This window comes from Gorilla gorilla, chromosome 6, assembly GCF_029281585.2.
Source record: "Gorilla gorilla gorilla isolate KB3781 chromosome 6, NHGRI_mGorGor1-v2.1_pri, whole genome shotgun sequence".
NCBI lineage: Eukaryota > Metazoa > Chordata > Mammalia > Primates > Hominidae > Gorilla > Gorilla gorilla.
The window spans coordinates 136,355,128-136,375,142 of record NC_073230.2 but is presented as its reverse complement, the minus strand read 5'-3'; the positions used below and the strand labels follow the sequence as shown (position 1 = coordinate 136,375,142).

Here is a 20,015-nt window from a genome sequence, read left to right as displayed (position 1 = left end):
AATTCACTTAGTAGTTAGTTCCGGGCCAAGCCTCCCCCCCACCATTATCCTCGTTCTTCCCCACTGCCCCCAAATCCTGCAGTGGCCCTGTATTATTAAAAACATTAAGTACCTGGGGTTTATGCTTCAGAGCAAGACATCAGCTGAGTAATTTCAAATGATATACAGCTCCTTCATGTAAAAAAGATGTTTTGTGATCACAAATACTTCAAAAAGTAATTATATTAAAATAATCTGACATATCATACCTTAGCAATTACAAAACCGTGATTTTGATACATGAAAATTTTTAAGTTAGGCAAATGTGAAATGCTAAAAGATGTGAACAGCTGTTCTTCTGTTTAAGTTAGGGCACTGCAAAACCCAGGTAATGACTTTATTTTTTTCAGTAAACATAACCAGCCCATGGTACAGCATACAAAATCACAAAGTACAAATCCAAGGAAGTTAATACCTTTACTAAGATACAAAACTTTGGCAAATCAATATAGTATTCTTTAATGAAACCATACTTTTGTTGGAGTCATGTTACTTTAGTGATAATTTTCACTCCAAAAATATTTAAGTACCAAATCAAAACACTGGTTTTGAACGGTGGTTTATAGCACGGCAAGTTATTTTACACAAAATATATTTTAAAACTACACAATTTCTCCTTTTAAGTGAGTTCCCTTGTACAAGCTGTTGAAGTGTACAGCAGCAGGGCAATGGGCATCTATAGGAGGTGGCTCTGCTCTGTTCTGGGGTTGGTCCAAAGTCAGGTGGAGTTCCCATATATGAAAAGCTTGAAAATTCTACCTTAAGGAGATTCAATATTAATACCAATTTCCAAGGAGTTCTTGTTGAATTTTCACAGAAAGACTGGAACCCTCAACATCAGATAGTAATTTCAAACAACATTAATTTCAGATGATCCCTTTTATTTAGAGGCCCTGCATCCACTTTGATCAAAAATCACATAGCCTTATGCCAGTTTATTTAAAAAACTACCTAAAATATAGTTGTATTTTTAAAATAACAAATAAATATGTAGTCAGCTTGGAGAGACCTGGGCTACCCAACGTTGTCTACCAACTTTTATGATCACTTGTCTGCAAATGCGCTGCTGCCATTGGAGTCCTTATGCTTCCTCTTGCTGAGGCTGTCAGTTCTTCAATCTCAGCATTTAATTTATGTATTACCCATTCTATTGCTTCTCAGCCTTTACTAGTGTTTGAGGATATCATACTTGCCATCAGTTCTTCAAAGTAACTGCTGAGGCTAACTCCTTTCATGGTGATTATGGCTTCTTGAGTCAAAATAGTTTTTTCTGGGTCCCGAGGACGTGGTTTGTATATAAGTCTCTCATCTGCTGAAACCATATCTGTAAATGAAATATTAGTAGATTTAAGTTTCATTGTTTTCTCTACAGGATCAACTACAGAATGTTCTTGCACATATGTTTTCATTCTTGCTGCACCAATAAGAGACTTCACAATGGAAGGTAGTCCCCATTCTGTGCTGAGAAGTCTGTGGCTGTGCAACTTTCCAGAGGGATCTATATGTCTGTCCAACACATCAGCTCCAACCACAGTTGGTTCATAGGGTTTGGGTATTTCTGCATTGCAGCTGTTGTAACAGTTTCCCATGAGTGGTCAAAGACATGCTCTGAAGTCCAGATCTTCACGGTGCCGGCAGCCTGAGCGATGTCCGGGTGGTGCTAGGGAGAACAAGGCACAGAGGCTACACCGGCCCCCGTCCCCGACATCTGCAAGTGTGTATGTGTGTGTGTGTTTTTTTTTTTTTTTTGATGGCAGAAATCTTTCTTTTGTTGCCATATTTAGCACTTCCTTAAGGACCTTATGTAAGGCAGGCCTAGTGGTAAAACATGTCCTTACCATTTGCTTGTTTGAAAAGGATTTTATTTCTCCCTTGTTTATAAAGCTTAGTTTGGGGGGATATGAAATTCTTGGTTGGAAGTTCTTTTCTTTAAGGACACTGAAAATAGGCCCCCAGTCTCTTCTGGCTTGTAAGGTTTCTGCTGAAAGGTCCACTGTTAACCTGATGGAGTTTTCTTTTTAAGTGACTGGCTCCTTTCCTCTACCTTTAAGATTTTTTTCTTTCCTGTTGGTCTTGGACAATCTGATGACTGTGTGTTGGAAATGGTCATCCTGTATAGTATCTTGCAGGGGTTTTCTGAATTTTTTGAATTTGCATGTCAACCTCTCTAGCATGATTGGGAAAATTTTTGTAAATTATATACTGAAATATGTTTTCCAAGTTGCTTACTTTCCTTTTCTTTCAGGAATGTCAATGAGTCATAGGTTTGGTCTCCTTACATAATCCCATATTTCTTGGAGGTTTTGTTTATTTTTTAAAATTCTTTTTTCTATATTTTTGTCTGCTTGCATTGATTCGAAGGAGCAATCTTCAAGCTCTGAGATTTTTTCCTCAGCTTGGACTATTCTGTTGTTAATACTTCCATTGTATTCCAAAATTGCTGTAGTGAATTCTTCAATTCTAGAAGTTCAGTTTAAATCTTTCTTAAAATGGTTATATCATCTTTCAACTCTTGGATCATTTAAGTGTAATACAGTTGATTGACTTCAACTGTAAGTTGGAGTTATGGATGTTTTCAGATGGACAAGCCTTAGTATAGCACTCCTGAGCTGTGTCCTCTAGCCTTAGGGGGCTGGGACCATCCCCATGCCTTTGCCCTCTGGCCCCTCTAGGCTGAGCACTGGCCATACTGAGGTTGGAGGGTTGAGGTGCTTCTAGGCCACTGGCAAAAGTGCTCTGTTGGTGGCTGCTGGCTAAAGTGTTGCATCAGGGATTACCAGCAAAAGCACTCCAGCAAGACAGTTGGGGGGCCATTGGTGAAAGTGCTCCAGTAGAGCAGTGGGGGCCACCAGTGAAGTGCTATGGTGGGGTGGCAGGGGCCACCAGTAATAGCACTATGGTGTTGGTGATTGGCAAAAGTGCTCTGGCAGAGCAGGGGAGGCTTCGCTGTGTGCCTGATTTCATGGAAGTGGCCATGCAGGGACCCTGGGAGGGACCAGTGGATGGGTGTGTGTGTGTGTAGATCACACTTTACTTGGTCCCATGGAAAAGACAGCCCTGCTTGCCAGGTCAAGCAGTTAACAAAGGTCAGAGCCACCTAGAGAAGTATGGCAAGCCTTGTGGTATGTCCGTATTCCTTTGCACCCCTTTGTACACCAAATTCCCCAGGTTCCGTGCAGACTGGATCTCTGTCTCTACTGACTCTCCTGGTAGTTTTCCCTGCCAACTTAAATGCTCATGGGGGCCGTGCGATCTCCTGCAGCTAGGATCCCAGCAGTCCATGGTAAGAGTTAGCCACTCTGCAATTCCCTCACTCACTCTTGCTTGGGAGCTTTCAGGGGCAGGAATGAGACACAGCACTTGGCAACCTTGTGCAGGGTTCCCAGCTTCCTCCCACTTCAGCCCCAGTATCTGCATCATTTCTCCATCCACTTTCAGTGCATTCTGTCATAAGATCTGTTTGGAATATGCCATGCTACTCTGGCCTCTCTTAGTGGGAGAAGCTCTTCCTGGCTGGATTCAGCCAGCCATCTTGTCCTTCTCCCTTTTTATCCCCATAATATCCTATTTTCTATCTCTCTTTCTTCTGAAGTTTTCTGATGGCCGTAAAAGGAATAAAAAGAAAAAAATAATTGGATGGAAACTTAATTTCCTCATCCAAAAAAAAAAAAAAAAAAAAACAAAAACGAGGGAAATGCTAACTTTGTAACTTATAGTCTTTCTCCCTGATCAGGGAGATCAGGGCTATTACCTTAGGGGAGAGACAAGTGAAGAAGACAAATTCTTGACTTTTAATTTCCAACAGTTTAATAGTTTCTTGATGTCTATAGCAGAGTCAAAGACTGAAATTGGATAAGTTCAGGTTTTTGAAAGAGAAAAGGTGTTTTGATTTCCCAAAACCTAAGAGACTGAAAGATTCAGAGCACAATGTTTATACAACAGACATTAGAATGAGAAGACAGTGCGAAGTGACAGCTAATTCTTCCCCTCAACGGGCTTGGAGGGAGATGCTGATATGGCTCTGAGAGAAGTGCCCCATCCTCAGCCTCCACCATGGACCAGCAGCAATAATCATATCCAACCCATGTAGTACTTACTATGTGCCAACCAGTATTCCAAGTGTATGTATTTTAATCCATTTACTCTTCTCAACAACCTTATGATGTAGATCCCATTTTGTAGATGAGAAAGCTGAGGCACAAAGGAGTCAAGAGACTGGCCCAAAGTCTCATAGCTAGCAAGTGGCAGAGCCAGTGTTTGCACTCTGCAAGTTTGACTCTAGAGTCCTTGTTTAGCAGTGACCAATCCCTGGGTGAGGTTGAGAGAAGGCTCAGATTGACTTGGAGGGTTCCAAGAGCACAGAAGAATTGTGCTTGCTTTGTGGGTGAGGCCTGAAGGCACAGTGAACCTCATGGGCACATTGAAGCAGTAGCAAAGCAGAGAGGACAATGAGGCAAATCTAGGTGAGAAGGGCTCTGGCAATTCTGAGACTCCTGCAGCTTAGAGAAAAGCCCACAAGAATTTTCAATGTCCCTAGTGGGTTGTGGACATGGCTGAGAGAGGTTGTGACAAGGGTTTCCAGTCAGGAGCAGCATGGAAAAGCCAGAGGCCATGGTGACCCAAGCACACCAACAGAGGATGCTATGGAGATAGAGACTATTGACCAAAGACCAGCAGGTGAAAGTGCTGTCATCAGATGCCAGTGGAGAGAAGCTGCCTCACTTCTCAGCACCATGATGCATGCAGTTCCCACAGAACTGCACTGACTTCCAAAAACAATGAAAGGGAAAGCATGAAACCCTGAATTTGTCTAATTTTATTCTCAAAGTGACTGAAGAACCACTAATTTGAATTAATTTAAATCGGGAAGATTAACTTTCCTGCTACAGAGAAGACTCAGAGCTTGAGATAGAAGTTTAGCTTGATTACAGAGAAAAGTAAAGGTTCTATTTTTGCACTCCTGTTTATTGGCTTGTGAAAACTGTATTCAGTACATAATTCTACTTAAACCATATAAATTCAGCATGAGAAGCCACCATATGAACTTTCTGTTAAGTTTTCAAATATAAAAGTGCTTGGTAGCTGGCCTGAGGAGATGAGATGGACTCTCAATCCTTTGTTTCATGTTCTAGTGCAGACACAACTCCTTGAAAAGCAATTTCCACTCAATTACGTTCACGTTGCCTAGGTTGGAAGCAGTTAAGGCAAATGAAGGACATTTCAGTGCCAATGTTATATTGGTTACTGATACCAAATTATCTCTGGATTAGAAACATCGCGGTCCATATTGCGGCAGTAAAAGAACTTCATACCCTAGCTATGGATGAGGCTAATGTGTGGGTTTATAGACCTTGCATTCCCCAGAGTGCCTTATAAATCTGTGAGTTTTTCCCAAGTGCTCCATTTTACATTTGGATCCTTGAAAGAGCTGGAAAATCAGATGAATAAACACACACACATGCTAAGAGCTACCCGGTTAATTATGTATGGCAGGAACTATACTTGTTCCATTTCTTTTTTTCTGTTTACTTCACAAAGTTTTAAAAACATTTTTTGTCAGAGAAACATTTTCTGTTGCAAAAGGGGCTTCTATTTTCTGAATAGAGGGGAACAAAAAAATCCCTCAATAAGAATTTATTGGCCTTGAAAAGAAGTTTAAATGGCCAAAGTGGGTCTGCAATCAGCTCCTAAACAAAGAACACGCAGATTCTTATTGTTGCTGCAGTCATGTAATATTTCTTGTGAATCATCAATGCAAAGAGCCCTATTTCGGACTCACCACATAATTATTTCTTAGTTTTGTTGCTAATAGATAAGTATGTTTGAAGTATTTTCCATCAGAATGTTCTTCATTGAGTCCAGGCATGGTGGCTCGTGCCTGTATTACCAGCACTTGGGGAGGCTGAGGCAGGAGAATCACTTAAGGCCAGGAGTTCAAGAGCAGCCTGCCCAACATAGAAAGACCCTATTTCTTAAAAAATTTTAGTTGGGCATGGTGGTGCACACCTCTAGTCTCAGTTACTTGGGAGGCCGAAGAGGGAGGACAGCTTGAGCCCAGGAGTTTGAGGTTATAATGAATTATGACTGCACCACTGCACTTCAGCCTGGCAACAGAGCGAGACCCTGTCTCAAAGAAAAATGATCTTCATTGAATTTACTTGCATGCTTCTTTGCTAAATCAGCCTGCTGGCTGGGAGCCAGGGGAGGCTCTAAGTTGTTCTATGACTCTATGCTTCCATTTCTTTCTTATTGCTAAAATGAAGATAATATCTGCCACAGACATGTATCATAGAGATGCTAGGGTAATTTATGAGTTATTACCTGAAAAGCACTTTAAGTAACTTAGGAGAAAAGAATCATAAAGTATAAACCAGCATTACTTTCATATTGCCAAGGACAGATCTCACCACATGACAGGTTGCCCCAAGAACATCCACTTAGGGCAGAAAGTAGTGATTCAGAAGTCTCTAAATGCACCTCACATTTTTCAGCATCTCCTCATCCCAACACATGGAGCTGCAGGACCTAAGAGGCACAGGCCCTCAGCCTGTGCCACAGTCTCAGCATTTTAGTTCTCTTGTCTATCAACTCTGAAGATGCCATTTGCAGGATTGTCTTAGAGAGTAAGTCACCAGAGTAATTAGAAAGTGCTTTACAAATAAAAAGTGCTATATATAATGAAGAATAATATTCAAGCACATGCATTTTGAGTGCAGAGATATGGGTATTTATCTGTTCAACTTTTTATTTGCAGGAAATGAGTATGTTGGCTGAACTAAAGCTGTCTACAGCTTTTAAGACGACAGCTGTGAGATACTTAAAAACATATGCTGCTCCATGTTTTGTCTGCTTGACATTGCCAGATTGAAGATTTAAAATGAGTTTCAAAGAACTTCCATCGCATTGCATATTTTGAAAGCTTTTTCATAAAGAACACAATTAATAACAGTCTTCCATACTAAGCCACCTCTCTGATGGGCCTGCTGTGGTAAATCCCACCAAGAGAATGGTGTGTCCAGTGGGTGACCAGAGTTTTCTTGGACATTTAAGAACTCTTTCAGCCTACAGCAGGGTCCACTGGAGTCCAAGATCGGCAACAGGCCCTGAACAGTAGCACAAATCTGAACATTGTTAGTTTGGCAGACCATGGCTCATTTTCAATCCCTTTATTGTGTTATAAACACAATAATATTTTCTCCTTTATGCTTCTTTCGAATTGGGGACACACATTGTCTGCATTCTGGATAGCTAGTCAATGCTCGAACATTATGGTTGCCTAGTAAATCCTGAATAGCAGGCCACCACTGATGAAGAGCAGACACAAACAAGTATTTTGTCCCTTTCATATTTTCCAAATTCCCCTGAAGTAGAGTTCAATGCCATTATGAAGATACTTTTTGTTCTCCAATTCTGAATTAGGAGTATGTATGGCACATACTCCTTAGAGTTCCAAGAGACTTATTTTTTTTTTTTTGGTTATGTATTAGATGGAGGTTCCCTGAGAGCAGATTCTGGGAAGCCAAAGGCCTCCTGGAAGATCCAGGCTATTCCTGCAGATTGCCCTTGTTTGAGAACTGCAGCCCTGAGCCTAGCAGGGTGGTTACTGATTGGACAGTCATGGCAACATCAAGCCAGCAGGGAAGGAAATGGTGAGTGAGGAGGCAGAGGGACAGATAACCCAGGGTGCTAAAGCTGACATCAGGGCATGACCATAGATGGGGAGAAGACTCTGGAGAGTGGGTGCCAAGATTAGGGGGAGGCTTGAGTACAGAATAAGGGTGGTCCGATAAAAGAAAAATATATCAAACACATGAGAAACGAAGCCAGTTTGGGGAGGGGGAGATGGAAAAGGAATAGGCAGTAGTACAAAATTCGAAAGTAAAATAAAAGAGAGACTTTCCTAGGACCAAGTAAAGCAATGTGCCATGAGTTATGGAAGTCAATTAGCTCAATCCTCTGCTCCTGCTGCTCAGCGAAGGAGGACAAAAACAAAAGCTAGATTCCAGCTCCTGCATCCTTTGTCCATGTAGCAAGGAGTGTTCCCCTGAAATAGTGACCCTCCTTTGTTCCATTAAAGATTTTAAACTTGCTGGGTGCAGTAGCCCCAGTACTTTGGGACGCTGAAGCGGGAGGATTGCTCGAGGCCAGGAGTTCAAGATCGGCCTGGGGAACATTGGAAGACCTCATCACTACTAAAAATAAAAATAAAAAATCAGCCAGGCATGCTGGCACATGCCAGCTACTCGGGAGGCTGAGGCTGGAGGATCACTTGAGCCTGGCAGATTGAGGCTGCAGTGAGCTATGAATGAGCCACTGTACTCCAGCCAGAAGCAAATAAACCCAAGTAGGATTGAGACTAAATGACTATTTAGAGTAACAGTTGTATTATTTTAAAATGTTAGGCAATACCCTTTTTGAAGATGCCTTAGATTTAGGAGTAGAAGTGTAAACATTAATTAAAGTAGATAAAACCAGATAGAGCAACTCTGTTAAACGGATTTCAAATGGCAAATGAAGACCCATTAAATTACATCTTATATTAATGTAACTCGTGAGCATAGAAATCATGGTTGTGTTGGAGCAAAAATGTAAGATTTTATTCTGCGATTTCATTTGAAGTTCTGAATCCTTTTCCCTAATTTTTAGTGTCTCCCACTTTCTTGGAGGACAATTTTATTCATCCTCTACCTTCTTTTCCTTTTACTTCTTCCTATTATTCTCCCTAGAATGCTTTGGGTCATAGACAGAGGTGAATGGGACTAGGGGGAATCAGAGTAAGATAAGAACTTTTTTTTGGTGCCTAATTTGGCTTTTAAAAGTTCCTTTCCATTTCAAACATTTTTTTTTAAAGAAACAATGAAATCTACCTAGGTAGTAAATGGACAATATTGTCTTCTCTTATTCATGTGATAGTCTCTCCATTTTCAGGTTTTGTTCCATCAAAAGTTGACATTTTAACATAAAGTGAAATTTCCTCCCACTCCCTGCCATACAACTGGGAAAAGGCACCCTTTTGCAAGTAGTGCAATATGCAAGATTTTGTGAAAGGAGATTGTATCTAATACAGCCACAAATTTTAGGTATGTATCCATGTCTTTCTAGATCTGTGAGCAGCTAAAAGTAGCAACATTTATGTTTGAAAATCATAAGAAATCAACATTTAAACACAGAAACAGTGATTCATAACCATTTCAGTCCTGGGAAGACAGAAATAGTTGCTTCAAGCTTGGGAAGACCACCAGAGCAACTCATTAGGTTCAGTGTAAGCCTGTCTCAGTGCTGTCTTTCTTTTGACAAAGATTTAGACAAAGATGCAGCAAGTTCAGACTACCTGTTACACAGCCCTCTTGGGTGCAAGAGTTGCATGGGATGAGTCAGTTTTTGTGCCTAATTGTTATCATCTTTGTCTCACTGACAGGTGTAAACTTTATTAACTTGTCCCATGTTCGAATTTTTGATAAAGAGTCAAAAACCTAGTTGAACTTTTATATGAGAAGGAGTTTTGTCGAGTCCACAAGTGGTTCTCCATTGGGAGCTGAAGGCTTCCCACTCCATCTACAGGGGAGCTTTGTGATGTGGGTCAGGACAGTAAGACACATGGATGGATTAGTGAGAGGAGTAATGCAGGGAATGTAACCAAGGTGTACCAGGCCACATTTGTCATTAGGTAGTAAGCCATGATAGCATGAACCCCCACCTGTCTGACTCTGGTGGCCTCTCAAGGTCACTTGCACTATTTCTGGGTGTTGTTTTTAGGGTGCTTTATGCACATCTATGCACCAGGCTGGCAGCAGTGATTCGTGCACCCTTGATTCAGATTCTATTCTAACTCTGATGTGGGAATGTCACTTGGTGATTTCTCACTGCTGCCGCGCCCAGCACAAGAATTCCTGCGACAAGTCTGGGCTGATTCCACGTTTCCAGTGCTTCCAGAGTTCAGGTGTTCCCGCCTTCTTTAAGGGGCTGGGAGAATGGCCCTGCTGCCCTGCCCTTTGTTGCCCCAGCCAAGAGGTGGCTCTGCTACTCTGGAGCTGCACTAAATCTCTCAAACGCTTCAGTTTCGGAGTGAGGGACAGAGATGGAGTAGTTACCTTACCCTTTGCCCCTTCCTCTACATTTGTCTTCTTAATCCTCCTCCCCTTTCATCACACCCACCCGTCTCTCCCAGGTAGAAGACATAATGCTATGCATATGCCTGTGAGTGCAGGGACGCAGGTGCTGGGGTGGGGACACAGCTTAAGAGAAGGGGGAAGGAAGGTTTGGCTGTCCTCAGTATTTGAGGCTCCACTCAGCCAGGTGAAAATATCGTGAAAATTAATTGGCACATAGTTGGGTAGCTGGAGAGAGTTGCAGGATTCCACCATTCCCCTCTTTCTCTCTCTGCTTCTCTTTATTTTGTCTCTAGTGACCTCTGTGCCAAGACGGGCTTGCAAGGTCCCCTTGCATAGGGTTCCTTAAATTTCTGAAGTGGAGGGGAAAGTCTGGCTGGCAGATTGAGCCATCTCCTCACTGAACATGAGAAAAGAAGGTCTTTATCTCTTCTGCTCAAGCCCAGGCCTTGAGTGAGAGAAAGGGTGCCTTGCGGCCCTCATGCAGTTTAGGGCAGCCCCACAGGCAGCTGCAGGGACTTGGGTTTTTGAGAAAACAGAGTGGACATTTGCCTTGTGGGTCTCAGCAGCACCTTACCCAGAGGCTGGTGGCTGAAAAGTGCTCAGGGCACCTTGATGAGCACTGGCAGGCATAAATAATATTTCAGAGAGTATGTTGAGACTACTTAAATAAATAAACTTCTCCAGCATCTAAGTAATGCTCATTTACAGAAAGTCAATAGGCTAATTATCCTTAGCTATTTATAGAAAGAAGTCTCCCAAGGACAGAGAGTGACTTGACAACATTTTGTTGCATTATTACATTTACTTAATAATAAAGAAAACAAAATTTCTTTTAAAAATACCTTAGAATTTTAATTGCTCTTGTCTCAATAGGAGAAAAACTGAATGGCTGGAATTAACAGCTCTACCTTACTTCTGTAGAAATATATGGTTGGCAAAGCAGTTTCCAATACACAATCTTGTTTAATCTTTACAACTGTACTGTTTGATGATGAGGAACAGGGCCACTAAGGGCTTTGCCCAGGGTCATACGGCCAGCGGGGAGCAGAGCAGGATCATCAGCTTTCAAATCTTATTTCATGGTTCTTTAGCGCATCTTAAACTTAGAGTGAACTTGAACAAGGTGAATGTAAAGTCCTTAGCACTTCCAAGGCCATTTTAGCCCTTTCAAAAGTCTTTCCCTTTCTTTGGGAAACCCCTCAACTTTCTTTTTCTCTCTCTCTCTCTCTCTGTTTTTTCAGTGAAAATGTTTGAGAGATTTTTATGATTTTCCTTTTGAGTTCTTTGGCTATGAATACTCATTTTATTTAAAGGTTGGCTGAGACGTCTTTCTTAGCAAGCACAGTGAATACTCAGGAATTCTTGCAAGTGAGAAAAATCTATTCTACAAGTTGTTTTCAGATGTAATAAAGACTTTACATATATTACATTCAACAACTAATAGAACCTATATAATGTTATGTATGGTAGACATTTTATTAAGCATTTGTTTTAATTTTGCAGCTTGCTTTTCGTATCTTTTTAGGGATTATATCTGTTCACAGGTCTTCAAAAAGCACATTTTCAGTTTTCCCATCTATAAATTGGATATAATAATAGCACCTACTTCATAAGGTTGTTATGAAGATTAAATCTCTTTCAGTTAATAAACTTAAAGCTCTCAGAATAGCAGCTAGCACATGGTACTCAAAAATCATTAGCTATTATTATTCCTGTTAGACAAAAGAGCTTTTATTACGCACCTCGCCACAGAACAAATTTGTAGGAAGCCAGCAGTTCAACCATTGAATCCCAGTACAATCCATCTATTTATGCTAAATATCCAAATAATTTTGGAATATAGCTCTTAGGAAATGATATGGTTTAAGAGAACAGACTATATGGTGTAATCATAGTCAACTATAGCAAAGACATTAATGAGAATGTTTTAGTGAAAAGCAAAAATCAGTTCTTTCCAGTAGAGCAGAATAGAATAGAGTAGCATAGTATACAGCGGTTAAAAGCGTTGATGTCCTGGCCGGGCCCGGTGGCTCACGCCTGTAATCCCAGCACGTTGGGAGGCTGAGGCGGGCAGATCACGAGGTCAGGAGATCGAGACCATCCTGGCTAACGTGGTGAAACCCCGTCTCTACTAAAAATACAAAAAAAAAATTAGCCGGGCCTGGTGGCGAGTGCCTGTAGTCCCAGCTACTCAGGAGGCTGAGGCAGGAGAATGGCGTGAACCCGGGAGGCGGAGCTTGCAGTGAGGCGAGATGGCGCCACTGCACTCCAGCCTGGGCTACAGAGCGAGAGACTCCATCTCAAAAAAAGAAAAGAAAAGTAAAGCATTGATGTCCTGTTTCAAATCTTGACTTTGACTTTACTATTTGTGTGATCTTGGTAAGTTACTTGAGCTCTCGAGACATCTGTTTCTTCATCCATAAAATAGAGGTATTAACAGTGTGTATATGAAGGTCAGGGAAGGATAAAATGAGGTAGTGCTTAGTCCGGTGCCTGGCGCTTAGAGTGATGGCCAAAAAATGCTGGCTGTTAGAATCATGATTATGAACTTGGGGCCAGAGTCCAAACAGAGAATATTTCTTTCTTTAGTCCAAGCAGTACTATAGTCACTTACCCTCTTTCTATCTCCCACATACCCATGTTTTGTAACGCTTCAGATTCTTTGCTTATAGTGGAATAAAAAAATTTTGCATCTTTCCCTTTTTTTGAGATTTCAGTACCTCCCCAGATGTAAACCTCCATTTGAGAATCACTATACATTCTGCATATTTCTTCCAGCCAAGAAAATGTTGCCAAGTATTGATTTGCTTTCTGTAGTTTTTATTATGAAAAATGCACACACACATATTTATATTTTTGTATGTATATAGTTTCTGTATTTGAAAACATAATATTGAATAAATTTTTCTAAAAAAAACTTCTACAGCTACATTTTCTCATTCTTCTGTTCAATTTGTCTGTCCGAAATATAGCCTATTAGTGGTAGAAGATAAAGTTCCAAGGATGCTATTCAGTTCAGTTGGCCACAGGTTGGAGAAGAACCCAAGCTTGCCAAAGAAATTTACTGTTGTCTGTGCATACACACACACACACACACACACATGCATTTATATTTAAATGTATAACTAATATTGTCATGAGTCACTTGTTTGAACTCTTATCAAAAGTAATCTATTTTTCTTTCAAGAGAAATATTGATCATGAATTTCTATTAAGTATTTTTCTTTTTTCCTTGTGTAACAGCTTTTTATTTCAACCCCACCTTCTTTTATTTAAATGTGAAATTTGTAAGTCAAATGTGGCAAATGGTTTACAATGCGAAATTACCTTTAATTCATTACTTTACAGTTTTATTCATTTCCATAATAGGCTTCATGGTGGGAAAGTATTGGCTTTTAAGCCAATGAATTTAGAAACGATTCCTATTTCTAAGACACAGCACTTGTCATAACCTATTCTATGGTTCATCACTTTTAGCTATGGGTGAGCCTCAAAGAGATTTTGTAAGAGCTGAAAATTTGAAAATGGGGGTAAAAAGAAGTAAGTAGATATTTGTGTTGGGCAGAAATTTGTACATTACCCCTGGGATGTAAGATAAGACAAGTAAAATAACATGTTCTAGAAAGGAGGAAAGGCAGAAGTCATGGCTTCATGCAGTTGAGTGGGTAGAAAATAAAGGAATGTTAGCATTAGAGGCCCAAACAACATAACTAGACATGGATCACATAGGACATGGAGATTTTTAACCTATGTATGTAAGTCGTTCCAAAAAACTGTTTAAGGATAAAAATGCTTAGTTAATTTGTTACCAGAATCCCTCTGTGTTTAAAAATCACATTCATACTAATGTTAAATATAAAAATACCACATATCCTATGTTGATAGGATATGTTCCTGAGCCTTCTCCTAATATATCCCATGCCATAGAGAGGTTATCTCCTCATGAACTTATCTGTAGATTTTACATTTTGTTTTATATAACACATAGTATTCTAAAAAATGAGTTGCTATATATATATATATATATATTTTTTTTTTTTTTGAGACAGTCTTGCTCTTGTTGCCCAGGCTGGAGTGCAGTGGCACGATCTCGGCTCACCACAACCTCTGCCTCCCGGGTTCAAGCGAGTCTCCTGCTTCAGTCTCCCAAGTAGCTGGGATTACAGGCATGCACCACCACGCCCCACTAATTTTTATATTTTTAGTAGAGACGGGGTTTCACCATGTTGGCCAGGCTGGTCTCGAACTCCTGACCTCAAGTGTTCTGCTCGCCTTGGCCTCCCAAAGTGCTGGGATTACAGACGTGAGCCACCACGCCTGGCCCAAAATAAATTTTTATAAACAAGATGACTTTTAAACATTAGAGGAGCTCTCATTTTATTTTACTTATTTTAAATTAAAACATTTATGTATCTGGAGATATAAGTGCATTTTTGTTACATGAATATATTGTGCACTGGTGAAGTCTGGCCTTCTAGTGTACGCCTCATCCAAATAGTGAACATTGTACTCACTAGGAAATTTTTCAGCCCCCATCTCTCCTATCCTCCCATGTTTTGGAGTCTCCAGTGTCCATTATTCCACCTGTATGTTCATGTGTACCCATTGTTTAGCTCCCATTTATAAGAGAGGACATGTGGTGTTTGACTTGAGGCCATTATTCTCAGTGAAATAGCTCTCATTTTAAAGAACTTGAATAATTATTATTTGATTTGGTAATTCTCTAAGCTCAACTATATTAGGTGTTCAAAACAGACAAAACACAAAGCAAAGACAGAAGAGTTCTGGGAAGAAATAGACAACAAAGATTGTTTATAATCGTTATAAATTGGGAGGGGAGGGCAGATTATACATACATATGTATAGCTGTATAGGTATGTCTATACACATACACACATAGTGGTTGACAAAAGGAAAATATCTATGGACACACAAAAAATTCACAACATCAGTTGTATCTAGGAGGAGAACAGGATGGATGAAGGACAGGAAAATAGATGACTTTTCACTGTACATTATTTTGTACTACTTGACTTTTGAACCATGTGTATATGTTAACTCTTCTATCCCCTCAAAAGAAAGTGACAAAGGCTGTCTTTTGACTTTGTAGCTTTTTGGCTAGATACTGTTTGACTTTGTGAAAACACAGATCATTCCTTCATATATCTATAACTATTTATTGCGTGTCTATCATGTGCCAGCTACTGTTCCAGCCCCTTGATTGATCACAGAAAACCTTTCTGAGGAAGTAACACATGGGCTGGACCAGAGCGTTCTGGGTGGAGGGAACAAACGCAGAACCTTCAGGAGGGAGATGGGTGGAAGGACAAGCCATTTTTGAGTGAATGATCACTGTGTGGGCCAGGGCCATGTTAGTGTGTGTGGGGGGGGCATGTATAGGAAATAATGCACAACACTCTCTCTGGTTCACTTCGACACTGATCTGCATCCCTGAAGGATGGCAGCATCAGCATTTCACCAGAATGCCAGGGAGCGTGAATCCCTAAAACCATTTCTGGGTTATATTATTCATACTCTTAGGCCTTGCCACTCCGTATTGCCCCCATAAACACCAATAATCCTGGGAAGGAGCATATTAGGTCTTCCCTCACAGAGATAAGCTCAAGATATTCTTCCCCAATAATCAACGAGAACATTCAAAAAAGAAGAGAAGAAATGAGAATGGCAATTTGGCCTCATGTTCAGAATCACCTGTGTGAATACTATCTTTGCAAGGAGGAGAGAGCATGGGCCCCATACCTTTGAGGATTTAGAGACTTAATGGGACCAGCTGGTCTATAGCAAAATAATGCTAGAGGTAGAGGCAGTAATTTACATGTCCCCCACCTCACAAGTTTTTTTCTTTAGAGTAGGTCATAAATATTTTTCCATTTATCGATAGCAACTTATCACGTATCGAATACTGTTCTAAGTGCTTTCATATATGAATTCATTTTATCCTCTTGACATCCGTATTGCTATTTCCATTTCACTGATAATGAAATGGAATTCCAGAGAGGTTAGATAACTTGACCTTATTTACAAAGTTAGTGGGCTCAGGCCTGGGCTTCAAACCTAGGCAGGCTACTTCCAGGGTCCATGCTTTCGTTGACTGTATCAGCAAAAGAATACATCTAAACTGCCATATTTTCCATCTCAGAAGATTACCATTCGGTTTGAATATTGATGTAAACACCCTTAGACAAATAATAATTTAAGAAAACTACTGAGTGCCAGCATTTAGATTACATGACAGTTAGAAGAGAGACAGAGAAGAAAGTTTACTGGCTTGCATGTTCTATCAGAAGATTTGAATTGGTTTAATTCAATTTTCTAGATGAATTTTAAAAAAGAAATGAATACGGGGTAATATTGCACTCCTCTCTTATTAGATAAATATGTTAATAGAGTGCCTTTTGGATATGAAAGTTTAATAGTTAAAGGATCTGTTAAGCTTATCATAGAGGCACTTGGAACAGCAAACAAAGGGTGGTAAGCTGAAGGTCCCTATTCAATAGCCTCACGTTTATCTGTTCCATGGGACAAATTCTACCTTATTGCACCATTACATTTTATTCAGGCAATATTAGCAAGTACAACGACCTGTAAAGAAAAATTAACTTTCAATAAAGATATCAGGAATGAAGCAAAATATGAGAAGTTAATGCCCTTGCTGCTAGAAACCCTAAAATGTACCACAAAGTTCTAGCAGTAAAATTTCTTTGAAATACGTGGTGCCTGGTGACAGGGCTTTTGTGGAAAAATACAATGTGAAAGAATACTCTTTTGTCCTTGCTATCTGTTTCCCAACCAGCTGAAGATGATGTCGTTCCTTCTAAATGCCTGCACAAGATCTAACATTGTATCTATCATCTCTCATTTAACTATGCAGCATGAAGAAAATGCATAATTTACAAAATCTTTCACGCAGATGTCAAGTTGCCCGAGCTGTGTGTATCTAGAGCTGAAGTTTCATTTATTGCAGAGGCATACTGGCCCATGACTACAGGCCTAGGGATATTACTTTTTCTCAGACTCTGCTCCACACCCAGAAACACAGGTTTGCACCTAAAATATCAGAGTGGGAAGGGACTTGGCATGAGTCCAGTAGGATGGCAGCAGCATTCAGGTATTAGCTTGGGAGCGTGTGAGTGTGTGCCTGCACATACATGTACACACCAAGCCCTCCACATACATGTATGCACACCCTCACCACCACACCCATGCATTCACACACATACACACTTAGACACATTCACACAAACACACGCACACACTCCTCTCCAGAGATGTCATATTTAAAGGTGGTTTTGTGAACATGGAAGAGGTCCTTGGCAAATTTAGTCCTATTTTAAAGTCCTGTTGTAAAAAATAATCCCTGTAAACCCGAGCAGAATATTTGAAAAAGGACTAATCTACTAAAAAGTTTTTCGGACTTAAGGTAAGATCCCAGAATGTATAATTGAAGCACATCATCTCTAATGATAAGTAAGTAGTCATAATGATCATGTCATGCCTCTGTTCAAAATCCTGCATTGTGTCCCTAATCCTCATCACCGCTCAAGGGTCAAAACCAAAGTTGACCCTTGAACGATGGGAGGATTAAGGGCATGGATGCACCAGGCAGTGAAAACTTCATGTATAACCTTTAACTTCCCCCAAACCTAACTACTAATAGCCTACTGTTGGGTGGAAGCTTCACTGACAGCATAAACAATTAATGCATATTTTGTATGCTACATGTATTATATACTATATTCCTATAATAAAGTAAGCTAGATAAAAGAAAATATTATTAAAAAATCCTAAGGAAGAGAAAATGTATTTACTATTCAGTAAGTAGAAGTGAATCATCATAAAGACTTTTATCTTTCTTGTCTTCATATTGAGCAGACTGAGGAGGAGGAGGAAGACGGGGGTTGGTCTTGCTATCTGAGGGAAGGCAGAGGTGGAAGTGAAGGAGGTGGAAGAGGGGGCAGCAGAGGCAGGCACAGTTGGTGTAACTTTAGGAAAATATGTGGTAATTTATCTGACTTTTTTGCTTTTTCATGTCTCTCAAAATGTTTCTATTTAGTACCAATTCTTCCACCATTTGCTTTAGTTTCAGTGCCCATATATAGAAAGCCCATGTCATAAAAGAAATCAAAAGCAATCTTGGATAATCTGAGCCCTTCTCCCAGATTGTCTAATGTCAATTTGTTTTCTGGCACTGCTTCTTCCACATCTTCTTCCTCATTGTCTAGCACTGGTTCAGAAGAACTCACCTCCACCAAGTCATCTTCTGTTAATTCCTCTGGCATGGTATCTATTAGCGCTTGAATATTTCCAAGATTCGTATCTTGAAACCCTTCACTCCCCAACTTTTTTGCCATATCCCCAATCTCTTTCATAATTTCCTTGATTGGCTCTTTTGTAAATTCTGGGAAGTTATGAACAACGTCTGGATACAGTTTTCTCCAGCAAGAATTTATTGTTTCAGGCTTGATGGCTTGCATGAGCTTTTCTGTAAAAACAGCGGCATCTTCAATGGTGTAAACCTTCCAGACTTTCATGATGTTCTCCCTACCGGGTTGCCTTCCATAGCATTGACATTCCTTTCCATAGAGTACCATGTGTAATGAGCCTTAAAGGTCCTTATGATCCCTTGATTTAGAAGTTGAATTAGAGACATTGTGCTTGGGGACAAGTAGACCACTTTGACGTTTTTGGCATTGACCTCATGGGGTTCTGGGTGGCCAGGGACATTGTCCAATATCAAAAGAAGCTTAAAAGGCGTTTCTTATTTATTTATTTATTATTTATTTTTATTATACTTTAAGTTTTAGGGTACATGTGCACAACGTGCAGGTTAGTTACATATGTATACATGTGCCATGTTGGTGTGCTGCACCCATTAACTGGTCATTTAACATCAAGTATATCTCCTAATGCTATCCCTCTCCCCTCCCCCCACCCCACAACAGTCCCCAGAGTGTGATGTTCCCCTTCCTGTGTCCATGTGTTCTCATTGTTCAATTCCCACCTATGAGTGAGAACATGCAGTGTTTGGTTTTTTGTCCTCGTGATAGTTTGCTGAGAATGATGGTTTCCAGCTTCATCCATGTCCCTACAAAGGACATGAATTCATCCTTTTTTATGGCTGCATAGTATTCCATGGTGTATATGTGCCACATTTTCTTAATCCAGTCTATCATTGTTGGACATTTGGGTTGGTTCCAAGTCTTTGCTATTGTGAATAGTGCTGCAATAAACATACGTGTGCATGTGTCTTTATAGCAGCATGATTTATAATCCTTTGGGTATATACCCAGTAATGGGATTGCTGGGTCAAATGGTATTTCTAGTTCTAGATCCCTGAGGAATCACCACACTGACTTCCACAATGGTTGAACTAGTTTACAGCTCCACCAACAGTGTAAAAGTGTTCCTATTTCTCCACATCCTCTCCAGCACCTGTTGTTTCCTGATTTTTTAATGATCGCCATTCTAACTGGTGTGAGATGGTATCTCATTGTGGTTTTGATTTGCATTTCTCTGATGGCCAGTGATGATGAGCATTTTTTCATGTGTCTTTTGGCTGCATAAATGTCTTCTTTTGAGAAGTGTCTGTTCATATCCTTCATCCACTTTTCAATAGGGTTGTTTGTTTTTTTCTTGTAAATTTGTTGGAGTTCATTGTAGATTCTGGATATTAGCCCTTTGTCAGATGAGTAGATTGCAAAAATTTTCTCCCATTCTGTAGGTTGCCTGTTCACTCTGATGGTAGTTTCTTTTTGCTGTGCAGAAGCTCTTTAGTTTAATTAGATTCCATTTGTCAATTTTGGCTTTTGTTGCCATTGCTTTTGGTGTTTTAGACATGAAGTC

The 20,015-nt window shown here is 40.2% G+C and overlaps 1 pseudogene; it reads right to left on the bottom strand.

Moving 5' to 3' along the window:
* Positions 1-1,033: 1,033 nt before the first annotated feature.
* LOC101126433 (PRELI domain containing protein 3B-like) lies at positions 1,034-18,703 on the bottom strand (annotated as a pseudogene).
* Between the last annotated feature and the right edge of the window lie 1,312 nt (positions 18,704-20,015).